The following is a 6,339-nucleotide window of genomic DNA, read 5'->3' on the forward strand; positions in this document are numbered from 1 at the left end:
ATGTCTAAACAAATGATTAAGAGCAGAGAAGAAAAATAAGATAGAAAAGTTGTAATAAACTATGGTTTAATGACTAAAAAGTTTAATTAAATTTAAATATGTTCACATGGCTTAATTAAAAACCCAATCTAATTACAAGCTTTGATTAATTTGAAATTTCAATTTCGTTAATTTCATATATAGATTCAAAATTTTAATGGGTTTGAATTATTTTTATTGTTACAAAGAATTTTTTGTTGGCCAATAAATGTAGAGTGATTTTCCCAAATCACGATGATGAATAATTCTTATGTTTATTAAAATATAAATTTTTGTCTCAAGAATTTATTTTGGGTTAAAAATTTCTTACCAAATTTGAAATTGAAATATTTATTACACTAAAGTAGGCATCAATTATGAAGATTAAACCCAAATCAAGATTAACGTCAAACAAACAACATGAAAGCTAATCAGGTTCAGGATTTACCATTACAGGGTAAAGAAAATCTAATTCAATATATGTAAAACAATTTTTGTTGCGGCCAAACAGACCCTAAGGGTTTTGCAATGCCTATTCGTGCAATCTGCATACTAATAAAATGACTGCTCAATATTATGTTGAATATTATGGCAGCCTATCTAATAAGAAGATGATCGCAAGAGGATATAATTTATCCATTCATTTAGGTATTAGAAATATATGATATTAATTTATCTATTTTATTTTTAGTTTTATTTTTTATGGCTTTTATGATCGGATCGGGCTCTTAGTGGATTGGATTTTTATTAGATCTCAATATTAAGGTCCAAACTTGATGGATTGGACCAAACGCAATTCGATGTATAAAATCATATAGCTTTTTGTATTTTAATAAATATACAAGGCCAGCTTGATACAAGTTGAGGCCTAAGGAGAAATCTCAAAATGAGGCCTTTTTTATATGTAATAAATTAAATAATAATAATAATAATAATAATAATAATTATTATTATTATTACCTAAAAAAATAATATATTTTCTTTACTAAAATTATTCTTTTATTTTCATAGACAAGAAATTTTACTAAAAATTATTAATTTATTATAGACCTAATGATGTTTAACAAAAATCCAACCAAAGACTGTCATATCAATATCATTGCCACACATAAATATTGTGGATTAAAAACAATGACATGAAAAAAAGGAATGTCAAGTAAAATAATTTTAATTAATTTTAATATAAAATTTAACCATATAAGAATGCCTTCTTTGATGCCCCAAATAAAAACAATATCTTGTATCTTGTTAGATGTTCAATTGTTTATAAAAATTTATAAAATACATTCTCTCGTTAGATCTTTGACTTGTTTATTAAAAAAAAATATAAGTCATGAGAAAGAAAAAGAGTGATTTGTGAGAGATGAAGATTTGAGTTTGAGATTAAGAGATTTGAGGTGAAAATTTGTGAGAGGAGATAATGTTAAAGGATTATTGTAACGTTTATTATTTTTTAATCTATTTTAAAAAATTTAATCCAAATGGGAGCTTTTTTTCTACCTTGAATTTTTTAGATAAGGTTGTTTCAAAAATTTTGGAAACTAACCATTCTTTTGGGAAATTTTACACCTCCAAACTTTATTTTCCTACAAGAAATGCCCTCAAATTTTTTATCTACAAAAAACTACGCTAATTTCCAAGGTATATTTAAATGTTAACAAAACCCTTTTAACTTTATGGGAAGAGATTGTAGGAGAGCTAAAACTTAAAATAAGATTCTTTTTTTTAGGAAATTAAAAATATGTTGGAATATTGGGAGATTTTATCTTTCTTTTTTTAAGCATCCCCAACAGACTCTTTTAAGTTTGTTCTACTTTATTTTAGGATTAATGTTGGGGTGACCTCATTAAGAGACATACGGAATGGTGGATCGTGCATGCCCATAGATGCGTTTATCTGAGATACAAGTAAAATGCATCTATGGACATACGTGCGCCAATATTTCAAGGTGTCCCCCGTGTGTTCCTCGTTGAGGTCACTCCAGCATGACTCTTCTTTTAAGGAGTGAAAGGTGAAAAACCTAACTTCAAGAGACTCTTTAATAGTAAATGTTAGAATAAATAGAGTTCCACTCTCTAAATGTAAAGAGTCTCCAAAAGTAATTATTTTAATGTTAAAAAATGAAATACACTTTTCTTACTAACTTAGTAAGATTTCAAATCTTAACTAAGGGTCGTTGAGCTCACATGGAACACAACATCTTTTTAGATTTCATGGAAAAATTTATATTAAAAAAAAAATTTAAAAATATTTTTTGAACTTGGTCTAAGGTGTTGAAAATTGACGACTGCAGAACTCTCAAGACATAAATAAAAATTTAACGTTGAAAAATAATATGTTTTTTTATTCTTCAAAATTCTTAGAATTTTATTCTCTACAATTCTGTGATATTGGATGCCAAGGTGTGGGCCCACGACCCGTGTCATGGGGCCTTAGGCAGTTGCCTAAGTGGCCTTCTGCTTGAGCCGACATTGTAAATATATGATATGATTTTTAAATATTTTATGGGCTTGATGGTTAATCTAGATCTAATCCAATAAGATATCAATTTGAAACCTTATTTGATTAGGGAACCTTATTAGAAATCTAATTCATCTACCTAGGCCAAAATTATCATATTGGATTTCGAATCTAAACCGGTCCACATATTAATGGCGCTAGTCCAAAAGTTTGGGTATTTGAAAAGAAGCCCCTTTACTAGAGTTCATTAAATAATTTTTTTTTCAATATTTGAGGCTAGGTTTTAGAACTTGCAAGTTGGAATCAAAATCGCACACTAACACTAAAATGACTCCCACTTGGTAAGTTTTCGGTTCTAGAGTAGTGGACAAAATTATGTGATTTTGAAATATATATATATATATTTCCTTATAATTAATTGTAAGTTTAAACTTGGGACTTCCGTATAAATTCGATTTTAGAAAGTAGCGTGTCATACACAAACAATTGCTCTCACTCTTCAACTATTATAATAAGGGTATGTTCGATTGCACGGAAAGTGACTTTCCATGAAATTTGAAATCCATGGAAAAATTGTAGTGGAAAATAGGTGGGGTTGGAAAATCAAATTCTATTGTTTGATTTTACTTGGATAAAATCATGAGAAAATTATGTGAGGAAAAAGAAGAAGGAGAGGAGAAGAAAGAAGATGAGAGGAAAGGGAGAGGATGTGACAGTGGCGGCGGAGGTAAGTAAGGAAGATGAGGGGAAAACATGGTGATGGCGGAGGTGAGGGATGGAGAAGGAGAAGAAGAAAGAGAGAGAGTGACGGTGGCTGGAGATGGTGATGACGGCGAATGCTACGATAACGGTGATGGTGACGATGATGAGGTTAGTGTGATGGTGGTGGTGTTGGTGGTAGGGAAGAAAAAAGATATGAGTGTGAAATAATTGGGGATGGAAAATATGGGTAGATTTCATTTTCTCACCCATATGGGTGGGAAAGTGAAACCCATGTTTTGGTGGGCTTTTTGATTGAAGTGGAAAATGAATTTTCATTTCTATGTGCAGTCAAAAACTTGAAAAATGTCATTTTCCATGGAAATTGATTTTCCATGTGAGTGAGAAAGTGAAATCCATGTTTTTGTGGACTTTTTGATTGAAGTGGAAAATCAATTTTCATTTCTATGTGCAGTCAAAAACTTGAAAAATGTCATTTTCCATGAAAATTGATTTTCCATGTGCAATCAAACATACCCTAAGATCTTTTGGGTTGGACGTGGACGTCTATTCATTATTTTCTACAAGAGATATATTGATTCGACAGAGATGGAGATGGAGAAGGAGAAGCAAACACAACCCTTAGTACTCTCACTCAATGATGAAGACATAGTGCTGCATGAGATCCTTCCTCTATTACCCATAAAATCACTCTTTCGATTCAAATCAGTACGTAAGAAATGGCGCACTTTAATTTCAAAAGATCCCACCTTCTTTGCATACCAATACAAATCTCAAAGAAGTTGTTCGATTTCTGCTATTATATGCAAACTAGTTTTCAAAATTTTGGAATTCATATCTACAGAGCAAAACCTGATGGGTGTACCCCACCCATATTTGAGCTATGCATTAAGATCCTGTAATCCAAAAGATTTCTTATCATCTTTGCGCACTTCAACCAATGGACTTATATGCGGTAACTTCAGTTTCTCTGATTCAAAATTCTACGTGTGCAACTTACCCAAAATATTGTACACATCACAATTCCAAACACGAGTCAAATTGTGGGACTGGTTTTTGACCCATCGTTGTCGTCACATTTTGAGCTAATCTTCCCATATCGAATTGATGGGTTACATCTTTTTGAAAATATTGATCGCATTCCAATGGAGATCGGATTTGAAGTCCTCTCTTCTAAGACTGGTGTTTGGCGTGTATCCAAGGCTAAACTTGTACTTTCTAAGGTACAATTATGGTTCAAACAGTAATCGATTTTCACTAGTGGGAAATTGTATTGGAGAGTTTCTGAAGATATCATCTGGTTCGATCCTAGTAAAGATTGTGCAGGTGTTGTGTTTGCTCTTCCTGGATTTGAGAAGAAAGAATATCCTAAGGTAGAGATAGGAGAATGCAATGGTGGTGGGCTTAGTTATACTAGGATCACAAACAAAAATATAGAGATATGGGTCATGAGAGAAGAAGAAGAAGATAGCAAATTTCAATGGAAGAAGATAGCAAATTTCATCTGGTTCGATCCTAGTAAAGATTGTGCAGGTGTTGTGTTTGCTCTTCCTGGATTTGAGAAGAAAGAATATCCTAAGGTAGAGATAGGAGAATGCAATGGTGGTGGGCTTAGTTATACTAGGATCACAAACAAAAATATAGAGATATGGGTCATGAGAGAAGAAGAAGAAGATAGCAAATTTCAATGGATGAAGAGATTGTATGAATTGGGGGAGAATTTTCCAACACAACCAAAAGGTTCTAGATTGTTTCTACCATAATATGAAACTAAGGAGCGGCCGAGAAGCTTTGGATATTATGGTGTGTCGAGATGGAGCATTACCATTACCATTACCCTTCGGAGGTGGAAAGGTATTGTATTATTGGGTGTCAAAGATAGTAGGGGGTTCTATAGGGAATGTTTTCAAATAGAATTTGAGGACTGGGGAATTAAAAATATGCCACAAATCAAGGTTGGAGAAATGGTTTCTTTATAAGAGCACTCTTTTCCCATTGCCTAAGTTGGGTGATTTTCATGTTAAATCATAAAAAGCTGACGAGGTTGGCTTTCTCTTTGTTTTTATTTTGTTTCCCCTCCCATTTCTTCTTATAGATTTTGTCAATTAAACTTAACACGCACTTTAGCCGTTTGAGTTAATAAAATTTATGTTAGATTTATTTGATTTTTGTTTTAATTTTTTTTTTTATCTAGAATGGTGTGAAAGCAGTGGGGTCCAGGGGCGGATTTAGAGTGGGGGCTGTGGGGGCACTTGCCCCCACAAGAGTTTTCAAATTCCATGGAATAATGTGCTATTGCGACAGATTTGAGCAACGGATAAATTTTTTTATCACTATTGCCCCAACAAATTTTTTTTTTCCACTCTTAATTGTACCCACAATTTTTCTTTTCTACTTTTGGTTGCCCTCACATGAGTAAATCCTGGCTCCACCCTAGTGGGGTCCCTTGAAATTTTACCTAATTTAGATCTTAGTAGGGTCTGTTTGGAAAAATCGTTCAAGGACGTTAAACATGCCAAACAACACGTTTGGTGTGTCAAGGATGTGCTTATGTAATCTTTGTGCTAGCTGATCTTCTATATTACTAGATTGATGTTTGGTTGTTAGTTCCTCTGCCAACAAAGTAAGGAAGCTGTCTGTTGAGTGCAGGGAAAATTGTTCTGTTATGTCCAGGTTTTAGTAGGGATAGGTAACACATATTAATGGTTGTCTTGAGGTGCCATATGAATGATTATATGTTAATTTTTTGCACCATAAACCACATAATAAAACCCACAGTGCAACGTTATCTATATATATATATCCTTTTTCTTTTCATGAGATGAAAAAAGAAAGCAGCATAACTACAAGGAGGTTGAGAAGAATATGTTAGATAGACTGGAAAAATACCCAAGCAAATCCAAGCATCCTCATCCCATGGAGAGATTGGGATATTAAGAGAATGGCTCTAATAAGGTTTGTAAACAGAATTGGTCTTTCATACATTAATTACCATACAAGACATGAGAAACCGGTAAATAAGTAAATAAGTTTATGATTTGAACATAGATAAGTAAGTCCTAAGCTTATTATATGACCATACAGACTGCACGTGCAATGCATGTGCAAGGCATGTGCAAGGCCCACTAGTAAATAGAGGAA

The sequence above is a fragment of the Akebia trifoliata genome, chromosome 5, assembly GCF_017979445.1.
Source record: "Akebia trifoliata isolate Shusen 1 chromosome 5, ASM1797944v1, whole genome shotgun sequence".
Lineage (NCBI taxonomy): Eukaryota > Viridiplantae > Streptophyta > Magnoliopsida > Ranunculales > Lardizabalaceae > Akebia > Akebia trifoliata.